At 45.9% G+C, this 14,648-nt stretch overlaps 2 protein-coding genes, 13 non-coding genes and 2 pseudogenes across 16 annotated transcripts in view; 2 read left to right on the top strand and 15 right to left on the bottom strand.

Annotated features, from left to right (window-relative positions):
* LOC137491103 (uncharacterized) overlaps positions 1-14,648 on the bottom strand; it is a 1,183,352-nt gene that overhangs the window by 1,025,583 nt on the left and 143,121 nt on the right. The gene's annotated exons all lie outside the window — the stretch shown is intronic.
* The window catches only part of LOC137489733 (uncharacterized), a 281,585-nt gene that overhangs the window by 165,430 nt on the left and 101,507 nt on the right, over positions 1-14,648 (bottom strand). The window lies entirely within an intron of this gene.
* On the bottom strand, positions 743-816 carry LOC137489676 (U6 spliceosomal RNA; annotated as a pseudogene).
* LOC137489679 (U6 spliceosomal RNA) lies at positions 1,240-1,346 on the bottom strand. Its single transcript, XR_011009067.2, has one exon. It is a non-coding gene; the product is annotated as a U6 spliceosomal RNA (small nuclear RNA).
* On the bottom strand, positions 1,770-1,876 carry LOC141384289 (U6 spliceosomal RNA). Its single transcript, XR_012405355.1, has one exon. It is a non-coding gene; the product is annotated as a U6 spliceosomal RNA (small nuclear RNA).
* On the bottom strand, positions 2,299-2,405 carry LOC141382038 (U6 spliceosomal RNA). Its single transcript, XR_012402981.1, has one exon. It is a non-coding gene; the product is annotated as a U6 spliceosomal RNA (small nuclear RNA).
* Positions 2,829-2,935, bottom strand: LOC141382035 (U6 spliceosomal RNA). Its single transcript, XR_012402978.1, has one exon. It is a non-coding gene; the product is annotated as a U6 spliceosomal RNA (small nuclear RNA).
* LOC141384288 (U6 spliceosomal RNA) lies at positions 3,359-3,465 on the bottom strand. The gene has a single exon (XR_012405354.1). It is a non-coding gene; the product is annotated as a U6 spliceosomal RNA (small nuclear RNA).
* Positions 3,889-3,995, bottom strand: LOC141384287 (U6 spliceosomal RNA). Its single transcript, XR_012405353.1, has one exon. It is a non-coding gene; the product is annotated as a U6 spliceosomal RNA (small nuclear RNA).
* LOC141382037 (U6 spliceosomal RNA) lies at positions 4,416-4,522 on the bottom strand. Its single transcript, XR_012402980.1, has one exon. It is a non-coding gene; the product is annotated as a U6 spliceosomal RNA (small nuclear RNA).
* On the bottom strand, positions 4,946-5,052 carry LOC141382034 (U6 spliceosomal RNA). Its single transcript, XR_012402977.1, has one exon. It is a non-coding gene; the product is annotated as a U6 spliceosomal RNA (small nuclear RNA).
* LOC137490791 (U6 spliceosomal RNA) lies at positions 5,476-5,582 on the bottom strand. Its single transcript, XR_011010853.2, has one exon. It is a non-coding gene; the product is annotated as a U6 spliceosomal RNA (small nuclear RNA).
* LOC137490800 (U6 spliceosomal RNA) lies at positions 6,006-6,112 on the bottom strand. Its single transcript, XR_011010862.2, has one exon. It is a non-coding gene; the product is annotated as a U6 spliceosomal RNA (small nuclear RNA).
* Positions 6,536-6,642, bottom strand: LOC141382074 (U6 spliceosomal RNA). The gene has a single exon (XR_012403020.1). It is a non-coding gene; the product is annotated as a U6 spliceosomal RNA (small nuclear RNA).
* Positions 7,056-7,156, bottom strand: LOC141382085 (U6 spliceosomal RNA; annotated as a pseudogene).
* LOC137494268 (U1 spliceosomal RNA) lies at positions 12,640-12,803 on the top strand. The gene has a single exon (XR_011014228.1). It is a non-coding gene; the product is annotated as a U1 spliceosomal RNA (small nuclear RNA).
* On the top strand, positions 14,193-14,349 carry LOC137489652 (U1 spliceosomal RNA). Its single transcript, XR_011009050.1, has one exon. It is a non-coding gene; the product is annotated as a U1 spliceosomal RNA (small nuclear RNA).

Here is a 14,648-nt window from a genome sequence, read left to right as displayed (position 1 = left end):
TAAAAAATTGACAAACCTATTTAAATATCAATGCCTGAAATTTAAATTTGAAAGTATTTTAATATAATATTTCTTATATCCTACAACCTAATATTTTTAGGTACTATATTTAATCAGTTGTTTAAATATTTTATTATGTGTTATTTAATATTAATAAATAGGTTACCTGAACATTATGGTCTATATAATTGACAAAATTCTAAAACATTTAAAAGTCAATATTTCAGTATGTTTATTATTGAACTATTAAAATATTTTATTTCTTAAAAGGTGTCAAATATAAGTCCTGATTATAAAAACATTTTATCTAACTGACATGCAATTCAAAAAAGCTATATTTAGTTATGTTGCAAATAAACATAGAATTATATTTGAATATAATGTAATACATTTATTAAAAAAATAATACTTATTATTATTATATGTTACTCAATTCATTTAAAATGGATTTTCTTTTTCAAATTATGTAATAAATGATATACAATGAGAGCAGTCTACAGCACATGGCTAATTAATATGCACCTGTCATACCCCAGAAAGCACATGGCTAATTATGCCAGTTCCCGCCTTTGATTTTTTACCATATTGGGTAATTTGTTTAATTTCAACAAGCATGAGCACCCTTCAAGGCCACAGGTGACCCCAATGGGGTTCAGGGGTCACTACCCTGCAGTCTAAGGCCATGTGACGTCGAGAGGACCGCTGGGGGCCGCAGGGTGGGGACAGAGAAGATCCATCAGGTTCCTTTTCGCAGGGGCCATGCTAATCTTCTCTGTATCGATCCAATTTTAGTATATGTGCCACCGTAGCGAGCACGGATGAGTGGACAGGCTCAGGGCATATGTACGCCTCGAGTCCCAGCAATGTTCCTCCAAGGTGGTGGGACCTGGAGAGCCATGTTCCCACTTGTATGCCGTGCACTACAGAGCTTTGGCCCTGTCAGTGCTAGGCACACTGATTGATGCAGTAGGTCACCAAGTTTATGGACAGGGGGAAATTAGAGTGTCAGGATAGCCTATGGCAAAGTCCCAGTAAAGCAAGGGCTTTGGAAGTGCATTGGTTGCACAACAAAGCAAACGATCAAAGCATCCCACATTCGTTTTCACCATGCATGTAGACTTTCCAGTTGACCCAGCAGCACCTCCCACGATTTGCTAAACCCATCCTCATGCACCATTTGGAATCGTGAAAAGCCTTTTGTCTTTTTTCATTTCTGTACTTTTACCCACGCACTAAAACAGCAATATGGAGCGCTTCACGGATTTGCGTGTCATCCTTTCGCAGGGGCCATGCTAATCTTCTCTGTATCGATCCAATTTTAGTATATGTGCCACCGTAGCGAGCACAGACCAGTGGTCAGGCTCAGGGCATATGTACGCCTCGAGTCCCAGCAATGTTCCTCCAAGGTGGTGGGACCTGGAGAGCCATGTTCCCACTTGTATGCCTTGCACTACAGAGCTTTGGCCCTGTCAGTGCTAGGCACACTGATTGATGCAGTAGGTCACCAAGTTTATGAACAGGGGGAAATTAGAGTGTCAGGATAGCCTATGGCAAAGTCCCAGTAAAGCAAGGGCTTTGGAAGTGCATTGGTTGCACAACAAAGCAAACGATCAAAGCATCCCACATTCGTTTTCACCATGCATGTAGACTTTCCAGTTGACCCAGCAGCACCTCCCACGATTTGCTAAACCCATCCTCATGCACCATTTGGAATCGTGAAAAGCCTTTTGTCTTTTTTCATTTCTGTACTTTTACCCACGCACTAAAACAGCAATATGGAGCGCTTCACGGATTTGCGTGTCATCCTTTCGCAGGGGCCATGCTAATCTTCTCTGTATCGATCCAATTTTAGTATATGTGCCACCGTAGCGAGCACAGACCAGTGGTCAAGCTCAGGGCATATGTATGCCTCGAGTCCCAGCAATGTTCCTCCAGGGTGGTGGGCACCGGAGAGCCATGTTCCCACTTGTATGCCGTGCACTACAGAGCTTTGGCCCTATCAGTGCTAGGCACACTGATTGATGCAGTAGGTCACCAAGTTTATGGACGGGGGGGGGGAAATTAGAGTGTCAGGATAGCCTATGGCAATCGCACTAAAGCAAGGGCTTTGGAAGTGCATTAGCACAACAAAACAAATGATCAAAGCATCCCACATTCGTTGTTACCATGCATGTAGACTTTCCAGTTGACCCAGCAGCACCTCCCACGATTTGCTAAACCCATCGTCATGCACCATTTGGAAACGTGAAAAGCCTTTTGTCTTTTTTCATTTCTGTACTTTTACCCACGCACTAAAAAAGCAATATGGAGCGCTTCACGGATTTGCGTGTCATCCTTTCGCAGGGGCCATGCTAATCTTCTCTGTATCTATCCAATTTTAGTATATGTGCCACCGTAGCGAGCACAGATCAGAAGTCAGGCTCAGGGCATATGTACGCCTCGAGTCCCAGCAATGTTCCTCCAAGGTGGTGGGACCTGGAGAGCCATGTTCCCACTTGTATGCCGTGCACTACAGAGCTTTGGCCCTGTCAGTGCTAGGCACACTGATTGATGCAGTAGGTCACCAAGTTTATGGACAGGGGGAAATTAGAGTGTCAGGATAGCCTATGGCAAAGTCCCAGTAAAGCAAGGGCTTTGGAAGTGCATTGGTTGCACAACAAAGCAAACGATCAAAGCATCCCACATTCGTTTTCACCATGCATGTAGACTTTCCAGTTGACCCAGCAGCACCTCCCGTGATTTGCTAAACCCATCCTCATGCACTATTTGGAATCGTGAAAAGCCTTTTGTCTTTTTTCATTTCTGTACTTTTACCCACGCACTAAAACAGCAATATGGAGCGCTTCACGGATCTGCGTGTCATCCTTTCGCAGGGGCCATGCTAATCTTCTCTGTATCGATCCAATTTTAGTATATGTGCCACCGTAGCGAGCACAGATCAGCATTCAGGCTCAGGGCATATGTACGCTTCGTGTCCCAGCAATGTTCCTCCAAGGTGGTGGGACCTGGAGAGCCATGTTCCCACTTGTATGCCGTGCACTACAGAGCTTTGGCCCTGTCAGTGCTAGGCACACTGATTGATGCAGTAGGTCACCAAGTTTATGGACAGGGGGAAATTAGAGTGTCAGGATAGCCTATGGCAAAGTCCCAGTAAAGCAAGGGCTTTGAAAGTGCATTGGTTGCACAACAAAGCAAACGATCAAAGCATCCCACATTCGTTTTCACCATGCATGTAGACTTTCCAGTTGACCCAGCAGCACCTCCCACGATTTGCTAAACCCATCCTCAAGCACCATTTGGAATCGTGAAAAGCCTTTTGTCTTTTTTCATTTCTGTACTTTTACCCACGCACTAAAACAGCAATATGGAGCGCTTCACGGATTTGCGTGTCATCCTTTCGCAGGGGCCATGCTAATCTTCTCTGTATCGATCCAATTTTAGTATATGTGCCACCGTAGCGAGCACGGATGAGTGGACAGGCTCAGGGCATATGTACGCCTCGAGTCCCAGCAATGTTCCTCCAAGGTGGTGGGACCTGGAGAGCCATGTTCCCACTTGTATGCCGTGCACTACAGAGCTTTGGCCCTGTCAGTGCTAGGCACACTGATTGATGCAGTAGGTCACCAAGTTTATGGACAGGGGGAAATTAGAGTGTCAGGATAGCCTATGGCAAAGTCCCAGTAAAGCAAGGGCTTTGGAAGTGCATTGGTTGCACAACAAAGCAAACGATCAAAGCATCCCACATTCGTTTTCACCATGCATGTAGACTTTCCAGTTGACCCAGCAGCACCTCCCACGATTTGCTAAACCCATCCTCATGCACCATTTGGAATCGTGAAAAGCCTTTTGTCTTTTTTCATTTCTGTACTTTTACCCACGCACTAAAACAGCAATATGGAGCGCTTCACGGATTTGCGTGTCATCCTTTCGCAGGGGCCATGCTAATCTTCTCTGTATCGATCCAATTTTAGTATATGTGCCACCGTAGCGAGCACAGACCAGTGGTCAAGCTCAGGGCATATGTATGCCTCGAGTCCCAGCAATGTTCCTCCAGGGTGGTGGGCACCGGAGAGCCATGTTCCCACTTGTATGCCGTGCACTACAGAGCTTTGGCCCTATCAGTGCTAGGCACACTGATTGATGCAGTAGGTCACCAAGTTTATGGACGGGGGGGGAAATTAGAGTGTCAGGATAGCCTATGGCAATCGCACTAAAGCAAGGGCTTTGGAAGTGCATTAGCACAACAAAACAAATGATCAAAGCATCCCACATTCGTTGTTACCATGCATGTAGACTTTCCAGTTGACCCAGCAGCACCTCCCACGATTTGCTAAACCCATCGTCATGCACCATTTGGAAACGTGAAAAGCCTTTTGTCTTTTTTCATTTCTGTACTTTTACCCACGCACTAAAAAAGCAATATGGAGCGCTTCACGGATTTGCGTGTCATCCTTTCGCAGGGGCCATGCTAATCTTCTCTGTATCTATCCAATTTTAGTATATGTGCCACCGTAGCGAGCACAGATCAGAAGTCAGGCTCAGGGCATATGTACGCCTCGAGTCCCAGCAATGTTCCTCCAAGGTGGTGGGACCTGGAGAGCCATGTTCCCACTTGTATGCCGTGCACTACAGAGCTTTGGCCCTGTCAGTGCTAGGCACACTGATTGATGCAGTAGGTCACCAAGTTTATGGACAGGGGGAAATTAGAGTGTCAGGATAGCCTATGGCAAAGTCCCAGTAAAGCAAGGGCTTTGGAAGTGCATTGGTTGCACAACAAAGCAAACGATCAAAGCATCCCACATTCGTTTTCACCATGCATGTAGACTTTCCAGTTGACCCAGCAGCACCTCCCGTGATTTGCTAAACCCATCCTCATGCACTATTTGGAATCGTGAAAAGCCTTTTGTCTTTTTTCATTTCTGTACTTTTACCCACGCACTAAAACAGCAATATGGAGCGCTTCACGGATCTGCGTGTCATCCTTTCGCAGGGGCCATGCTAATCTTCTCTGTATCGATCCAATTTTAGTATATGTGCCACCGTAGCGAGCACAGATCAGCATTCAGGCTCAGGGCATATGTACGCTTCGTGTCCCAGCAATGTTCCTCCAAGGTGGTGGGACCTGGAGAGCCATGTTCCCACTTGTATGCCGTGCACTACAGAGCTTTGGCCCTGTCAGTGCTAGGCACACTGATTGATGCAGTAGGTCACCAAGTTTATGGACAGGGGGAAATTAGAGTGTCAGGATAGCCTATGGCAAAGTCCCAGTAAAGCAAGGGCTTTGAAAGTGCATTGGTTGCACAACAAAGCAAACGATCAAAGCATCCCACATTCGTTTTCACCATGCATGTAGACTTTCCAGTTGACCCAGCAGCACCTCCCACGATTTGCTAAACCCATCCTCATGCACCATTTGGAATCGTGAAAAGCCTTTTGTCTTTTTTCATTTCTGTACTTTTACCCACGCACTAAAACAGCAATATGGAGCGCTTCACGGATCTGCGTGTCATCCTTTCGCAGGGGCCATGCTAATCTTCTCTGTATCGATCCAATTTTAGTATATGTGCCACCGTAGCAAGCACAGACCAGCGGTCAGGCTCAGGGCATATGTACGCCTCGAGTCCCAGCAATGTTCCTTCAAGGTGGTGGGACCCGAAGAGCCATGTTCCCACTTGTATGCCGTGCACTACAGAGCTTTGGCCCTGTCAGTGCTAGGCACACTGATTGATGCAGTAGGTCACCAAGTTTATGGACAGGGGGAAATTAGAGTGTCAGGATAGCCTATGGCAAAGTCCCAGTAAAGCAAGGGCTTTGGAAGTGCATTGGTTGCACAACAAAACAAACGATCAAAGCATCCCACATTCGTTTTCACCATGCATGTAGACTTTCCAGTTGACCCAGCAGCACCTCCCACGATTTGCTAAACCCATCCTCATGCACCATTTGGAATCGTGAAAAGCCTTTTGTCTTTTTGCATTTCTGTATTTTTACCCACGCACTAAAAAAGCAATATGGAGCGCTTCACGGATTTGCGTGTCATCCTTTCACAGGGGTCATGCTAATCTTCTCTGTATCGATCCAATTTTAGTATATGTGCCACCGTAGCGAGCACAGATCAGCAGTTAGGCTTAGGGCATATGTACGCCTCGAGTCCCAGCAATGTTCCTCCAAGGTGGTGGGACCTGGAGAGCCATGTTCCCACTTGTATGCCGTGCACTACAGAGCTTTGGTCCTGTCAGTGCTAGGCACACTGATTGATGCAGTAGGTCACCAAGTTTAAAGACTGGGGAAATTAGAGTGTCAGGTTAGCCTATGGCAAAGTCCCACTAAAGCAAAGGCTTTGGAAGTGCATTGGTTGCACAACAAAACAAACGATCAAAGCATCCCACATTCGTTTTCACCATGCATGTAGACTTTCCAGTTGACCCAAGTAGCACCTCCCACGATTTGCTAAACCCATCCTCATGCACCATTTGGAATCGTGAAAAGCCTTTTGTCTTTTTTCATTTCTGTACTTTTACCCACGCACTAAAACAGCAATATGGAGCACTTCACGGATTTGCGTGTCATCCTTTCACAGGGGCCATGCTAATCTTCTCTGTATCGACCCAATTTTAGTATATGTGCCACCATAGCAAGCACTCAGGCTCAGGGCATATGTACGCCTCGAGTCCCAGCAATGTTCCTCCAAGGTGGTGGGACCTAGAGAGCCATGTTCCCACTTGTATGCCGTGCACTACAGAGCTTTGGCCCTGTCAGTGCTAGGCACACTGATTGATGCAGTAGGTCACCAAGTTTATGGACAGGGGGAAATTAGAGTGTCAGGATAGCCTATGGCAAAGTCCCACTAAAGCAAGGGCTTTGGAAGTGCATTGGTTGCACAACAAAACAAACGATCAAAGCATCCCACATTCGTTTTCACCATGCATGTAGACTTTCCAGTTGACCCAGTAGCACCTCCCACGATTTGCTAAACCCATCCTCATGCACCATTTGGAATCGTGAAAAGCCTTTTGTCTTTTTTCATTTCTGTACTTTTACCCACGCACTAAAACAGCAATATGGAGCGCTTCACGGATTTGCGTGTCATCCTTTCGCAGGGGCCATGCTAATATTTTCTGTATCGATCCAAGTATATGTTTTTTTTTTTCAAAACATCAGTTCAGAAGCATATAAAAATATCATTTACAAACATTCCTTATGACATTATGTTGGTTTCAAAACAGGAAAACAACAAGCATAATCATTCTGGCAAATCTATTTTCAAACCATCTAGTGAGTACGTAATATAAGGAGTATTCAACATAAACGTTTTGTAAAATTCAGTCTCTTTTTCTTCCATTCTAAAATATTGTTCCACAGTTTTAATATAGTTTTCCAGTTTCTTTTACACATTGTCCATAACTCCATTTTAGCATGTTTATTTTTAACAATGTTTCTCCTTTCTCAAATTACAGTTCTTGCAACTGATAGAAACAAATTGGCAATTCTTGTTTTACTTCCATTAAAACTAGGGATGCACGATATATCGGCGCCCATATCGTTATTGTCCGATAAATGCTATTTTTAAGATTATCGTTATCGATCCGATGTTGACACTTTGCAATTTCGAAATCATATCTTTTTTGCTTCAAGTATAGACTATTCAGTTCATAAGAGCAGTTCAATCTTTTATGAAGTTTGCTGTATAAAAATATAACAATTTAAAATATTTATTATTATCGGCCTATACATATCGGCTATCGGCCTCCAAGTCTGAAGAATTATCGGTTATCGGTATCGGCCAAAAAATCCATATCGGTGCATCCCTAATTAAAACCAAATAAAAATATTTTATACCATTCTGTCTCCTCCTCAATCAGTTTTACTTTTCATCATTTGTTTAATACTTTCTTTTAACTTTGCCATAAATGTATTAAATTCAACACATTTTAAAAACAAATGCATAATACCTTCATTTTCCAGTCCACATATTTTGCATAATGCATTCTCACTGCTTCCAATTTGTGCCAGTTTTGTTTCAGTGAAAATAACATTATGTCTGATGAAATAATCCAACGTTTCAATTTTTGCGTCTAAATATTTCCATTTTAAATTCTTCCAGATTCCCTCTTCGTCTATTTCCACAAATATTTTTTTCCAAAATTGTTCTGAAACTGGTCTTTTATGCACTTTGTTTCTGAAACAAATGTAGAAATTTTTGAGAACACATTCTTGAAAATCTTTCTCATTTTCCTTTAAAAACATTTTCACATTATTCCTTCATTCGAATCTATGATTTCAAAACTTTCTGGATCCACACCTACAAATGTTTCCATAATTTATTGTCCACCCAAACTAAATAATGAATTTCTAAATGACTTTGCTGCTTTTTAACACATATTACCACCCTCTCACCTAATATTATGGTTTTAGGAGATTTTAATATTCATGTGGATAATTTTAATAACTCCCTTACAAGAGATTTTATATCCTGTCTTGAGAGCTTTGGACTTCAACAGCATGTCAATGTTCCCACACACTCTAAAGGACACACCCTCAACCTCATCTGCTGCTCTGGTGTTTCACCCATTGACCTCTCTGCTGAGGAACTCCCTATAACGGATAATTTTCTCCTCTGATTTAATTTTGCACTCTCTCTTTCTTCCACCAAATCTCTCCGTACTATTTCCTTCCGTAACATAAAACATATTAATTTAAAATCCTTTTTTTTGCTAGTATTAACTCTCTTCCTGAAATTACTAACCTTTCATCACCAAATGATTTAGTTTCTCATTACAACATTGGACTTCACTATAAATCTCTGTAATAAAGTTCACGGCCCTTTGGCCGCCTGGAAGAAGGAGGCGGAGAACCGACGTAGTTTAAAAATATTTATTAATAACAGGGACGGCAGCTCCTCACGGAGACAATGGGGGGGTTGGCGCCACAGCCCCTGCGAGACCTATATGAGATGGGCCGAGAGAACAGGAGATGAAAAAAAAGGAAAGACAGAGTAGACCAGGAAAGGGGAGAGAGGAAAATGAAAAAAAAAATTGGGGTTCGGTTCTCCAGACACGCTGCCACTCGGTCCTCCACCAGCTGAGAGATGCGATGACGTGCTGGGAGCCCTGTGGAGGAATCTATCCACCCGTCTGTCTTCTGGCGTCCGGCGGCGGTTCTCCTGGCTGGCTGGCGGCATCTCTGGTCTCCTGCTCCGCTTCCGTGGATGGATGCAGGCTCTGGCATCATGGTGGATCGCGGCAACTCCCCCGGGTTCTGTGGGATGGCTCCCTTCAGCACTTTCCCCTTCGGTGGTGAGCCCTGCGTCTCCTGCTCCTCCCCATGCTGGGAGACGGCAGCAGGCAGATCCTTTCCTCGCCAGCCTCAGGCCGTCCCGGCACTCTGGGCAGACGAACAGGTTTCTCCCCCACTCGGGTTAACTCCCAAACACTCGCCCCTCTCTCAGCGGCAAGGGCATCTGGACAACGCGTCCCTCCTTCTCCCGGGCTTCGGCACCACTGTAATAAAGTTCATGGCCCTTTGGCCGCCAGAAAGAAGGAGGCGGAGAACCAACGCAGTTTTAAAATATTTATTAATAACAGGGACGGCAGTCTCCGTGTCTAAACCAAAACGGACGGACGGCAGTCTTCGTGAGGAAGCAAACTGAAAGCAAAAGTAAAATATGTCCGGGCCCGGTCCTCTCTCGGCTTCCTCTGCCATAGTTCCTCCTTTTATGGTCCAGAGCTCCTTCCGTGGGATCCGAGGCAGGTGCGCACCGCAGGTGTATCCACTTACGCGGTGGCCTTACTCCGTTCCCACGGCTCTCGGCCACGCCCCCTCGCCACAGTCTCATATGGATTTTTTGAACATCTGACAGAAATAAAGTCAATCAGGTAAGCAATGAGCCTAGCTGCTGCTGCTTCTCTTCTGTTTCTGCATATTAACAGCAGGTGTTCATCATCAGTCCTCAATCATCACTTAATTAAACTCATCATCGGCTCATTAACTTTACTCTGCTGCTGAGTAAATTTTGCTCAATTTAGAGAGGGACCAAATGTTCTCTGAACTGAGTAAATTTTACTCTGATGATTTTACTGTGTACAGGTATGGATCATATGTTTTGTCCCAGCTAAGATCTTAAAATGTTCTTCACTTCTCATAGTAACAACTAATGATAATAATAGTCATGGTCACATATATTGCTGTATATGAAGGGATATTTATTTATTAGCATGATGGTTGCTATATATTAATAAAACAACTGTTTACTATGTAAATGGAGCTATCAAACCGACACGAGCATTGAAAATAGTACATAAGCTAAACTTTTTCAGGTTTTGTGCAGCCATATATACATGTAAGTAATATCACAGTATAAAAATAACCTACAACACGAAATCTCTAGGACAGGTGAACTTTCTGACGACACAGCGTCACCAGCACAGACCAAACACTGCACAAAGAATGAGATATTTCAAACATGATGTGACCTTAGCATTAATGTAACAATAAAAATAACTAACCGCACAAAATCTCTGTAATGGATGAACGTCTGACAGCGCAGCGTCAGGCACACAGACAAAATACTGCACACACAGTGAAATATTTTAAATGTGATGTGAGCAAAACATACTGTTTATCAGAACAGGATAAAAATAACCTACCACTATAAATCACTACAACAGGTGTACTTGCTGACAGCGCAGCCTCACGAACAAAGACAAAATGCTGCACAAAGAGTGAAAAACTTTGAACGTGATGTAACCAGAACATACTGTGCATCAATATAACAGTATAAAAATAACTTACCACACGAAATCTCTACGACAGGAGTACATTCTGAAGGCGCAGCCTCACGAATACTGCTCAAAAAGTGAGATATTTTAAACATGTCGTGAACAAAACATACTGTGCATCAATATAACAGTATAAAAATAACTTTCCACACAAAATCACTTTAACATATGAATTTATCTTGACAGCAGATGAACTTTCAGACCCGATAAATTGAGCATTCAGAGCAAGAGAAACTTTGGAAAATCCTCAGCGCTGATTGGCCCTGATTTTAAACTTTAGACAATGCATCCCTCCGATTAGCCCATGGTCTAAGCAAACTGTAGACAATCGCGGCTTCTCGTTGGACGAGAGTCTACAGTCTACAGTTACCATTGCACGTTCCCTGGGCAGATGTCTGCGAGCTCCCCTAATATGGGAATCTCGACTGCATAATTTCTGGTAGTGGGGGACTGCGTTCGCGCTCTCCCCTGAGCACAGTGGTTCAAGACAGAGTTCAGGCGATAGCGTCGGACCCGGCTGGAGCCAAGTGGTGCTCGCTGCAGAGCCATTTGAGGAGAGCTTAGCTCCAGCGAGGGGGAGCTTAAGCTTGAGCTCCACCTTTTTTGCACTTCTTCTACGAGTGATGTCACTGGGGGTAGGGTTAGGGGCGGGGTTGGTGTACGCATTAAAACAGCTTACAGGAGGAGGAGCGACAGCTCATGCTCCCCCTCGCTGGAGCTCAGCTCTCCTCAAATGGCTCTGCAGCGAGCACCCTCTCGCTGGAGCGGCGCTTCCCTCTCTTCCTCGTCCTTTGCCAAGCCTCTTTTGCTCCAGTAGAGCCGCGCGCGCCTGTGGAAGGCCTGCCCACCCGTCGCTAGAAGAGCCCGTTCTGACGCCGAAAACTACTCGAAAGGTCCCCCCTCAAAGCGGTTTGACCAGGTGAAGGAACACGCAAAGAGAGCCCCCGGTGGCTTTTGTCCGCCGAGCGAGTGTGCCCTGTGGAATGTCAGAATTTTATTTTTACCGGCCTGCCGCTGTTACTGACGGAACGAATGCAGACCGTGTGAAAGGTCATCATTTTATCTGCCATTAAGTAAGCGAACGCTTCGGCTCGGATCAGAGGTAACTTTGTTTCAAGAACTGCAATCTTTTGCAGACGTCTGTGGCGTTTTGGGTAGAGGGACGGTTCTAAACCAATCTGAACCAGAGGCAATTTCGCAGCCAGCCGTCGGTGGTTTCCCGTCCCAGGAATGTAAGGTGCTTGCAGCGGGAGGTTGTTTCGTTAGCGCTTCCGCTTTCGTCAGTGAAGTTCTTTTGCGGAACGTTTGTAGATCCCGTCGTCTTCTTCAAGCTATGTCGTTTGATCACTGTGCTGATAGGCTGACGTAAGAAAACAGGACACAAAACATACAAGGCAAGAGTGCAAAGCACGGAGCTCTAGGCAAAGGCGGTCCGAACCGCAGCAAAGCAGGAGGTCGACATGTCCAAATAGACCAAATCAGAAACTAAGCAGAGAAAAACGGCATCTGTAGAGAAAGAAAACAGATGGAGGAAAAGAAAGAAAGAACAGGAGGATCCCCTCCCCTCCCCCCATAGAGGGTCTGTTATGCCCAGATCGAGTGCGTCCGGTGGAATCCATGTGTTGGCAGCCCCAACTGATGACAAAACACAAAGCAAGCATCTGGAGGAAGCTCAAACTCTTCATGCGTTGCCACAGTTACTAGCGAGTGGTTTGCAGGCACAGGCACGTCTGCTGCAAGTACAGCGCCGTCAGGAGACAGGGGTTGCTGGCCCATTCCCCATGCTCGGTGGCTGGGCATCACCGCCCTGGAGTACGGCCGATAGAAAACGGCAGCTGCCATTTGCGCCACCCGGCAACTCATACTTACCTGGCAGGGGAGATACCATGATCAAGAAGGTGGTTCACCCAGGGCGAGGCTTGGCCATTGCACTCCGGCCACGCTGACCCCTGCGAATTCCCCAAATGTGGGAATCTCGACTGCATAATTTCTGGTAGTGGGGGACTGCGTTCGCGCTCTCCCCTGAGCACAGTGGTTCAAGACAGAGCTCAGGCGGTAGCGTCGGACCCGGCTGGAGCCAAGTGGTGCTCGCTGCAGAGCCATTTGAGGAGAGCTGAGCTCCAGCGAGGGGGAGCTTAAGCTTGAGCTCCACCTTTTTTGCACTTCTTCTACGAGTGATGTCACTGGGGGTAGGGTTAGGGGTGGGGTTGGTGTACGCATTAAAACAGCTTACAGGAGGAGGAGCGACAGCTCATGCTCCCCCTCGCTGGAGCTCAGCTCTCCTCGAATGGCTCTGCAGCGAGCACCCCCTCGCTGGAGCGGCGCTTTCCTCTCTTCCTCGTCCTCTGCCAAGCCTCTTTTGCTCCAGTAGAGCCGCGCGCGCCTGTGGAAGGCCTGCCCACCCGTCGCTAGAAGAGTCTGTTCTGACGCCGAAAACTACTCGAAGGTCCCCCCTCAAAGCGGTTTGACCAGGTGAAGGAACACGCAAAGAGAGCCCCCGGTGGCTTTTGTCCGCCAAGCGAGTGTGCCCTGTGGAATGTCAGAATTTTATTTTTACCGGCCTGCCGCTGTTACTGACGGAACGAATGCAGACCGTGTGAAAGGTCATCATTTTATCTGCCATTAAGTAAGCGAACGCTTCTGCTCGGATCAGAGGTAACTTTGTTTCAAGAACTGCAATCTTTTGCAGAGGTCTGTGGCCTTTTGGGCAGAGGGACGGTTCTAAACCAATCTGAACCACAGGCAATTTCGCAGCCAGCCGTCGGTGGTTTCCCGTCCCAGGAATGTAAGGTGCTTGCAGCGGGAGGTTGTTTCGTTAGCGCTTCCGCTTTCGTCAGTGAAGTTCTTTTGCGGAACGTTTGTAGATCCCCTCGTCTTCTTCAAGCTATGTCGTTTGAGCACTGTGCTGATAGGCTGACGTGAGAAAACAGGACACAAAACATACAAGGCAAGAGTGCAAAGCACGGAGCTCTAGGCAAAGGCGGTCCGAACCGCAGCAAAGCAGGAGGTCGACATGTCCAAATAGACCAAATCAGAAACTAAGCAGAGAAAAACGGCATCTGTAGAGAAAGAAAACAGATGGAGGAAAAGAAAGAAAGAACAGGAGGATCCCCTCCCCTCCCCCCATAGAGGGTCTGTTATCCCCAGGTCGAGTGCGTCCGGTGGAATCCATGTGTTGGCAGCCCCAACTGATGACAAAACACAAAGCAAGCATCTGGAGGAAGCTCAAACTCTTCATGCGTTGCCACAGTTACTAGCGAGTGGTTTGCAGGCACAGGCACGTCTGCTGCAAGTACAGCGCCGTCAGGAGACAGGGGTTGCTGGCCCATTCCCCATGCTCGGTGGCTGGGCATCACCGCCCTGGAGTACGGCCGATAGAAAACGGCGGCTGCCATTTGCGCCGCCCGGCAACTCATACTTACCTGGCAGGGGAGATACCATGATCAAGAAGGTGGTTCACCCAGGGCGAGGCTTGGCCATTGCACTCCGGCCACGCTGACCCCTGCGAATGGCGATCGACCTGTACGGCGTGCAAATTTCATTTTAGAAGTGTAGGCAATTACTGCACCTGATTGGTTGATTGAGGTTCAGCAAACCATGAATGAACTGCTTTTGCGAGTGAACAACCCCTTTGTGATGTCACCAAAACAAATAGTAGTAATTGTCAGGACACGTTGCATATGGTGTGGTGCTTTTGAAATTAAAGCAAACAACCCTAACTGTGCATAAAAGTGAACCATGAAATGATCATTTAATAAGTTTGTTATTAAAATTTAAGTTGCTTTTTAAATTAAATGACTTTTAATTGTTCACTCAAAATCCCCATAAACCTCAACAAATGGAATATATAAATTAATATATGTAATATCA

The sequence above is a fragment of the Danio rerio genome, chromosome 4, assembly GCF_049306965.1.
Source record: "Danio rerio strain Tuebingen ecotype United States chromosome 4, GRCz12tu, whole genome shotgun sequence".
NCBI classification, from domain to species: Eukaryota; Metazoa; Chordata; class Actinopteri; order Cypriniformes; family Danionidae; genus Danio; species Danio rerio.
This window is presented reverse-complemented; position numbering and strand designations above follow the sequence as displayed.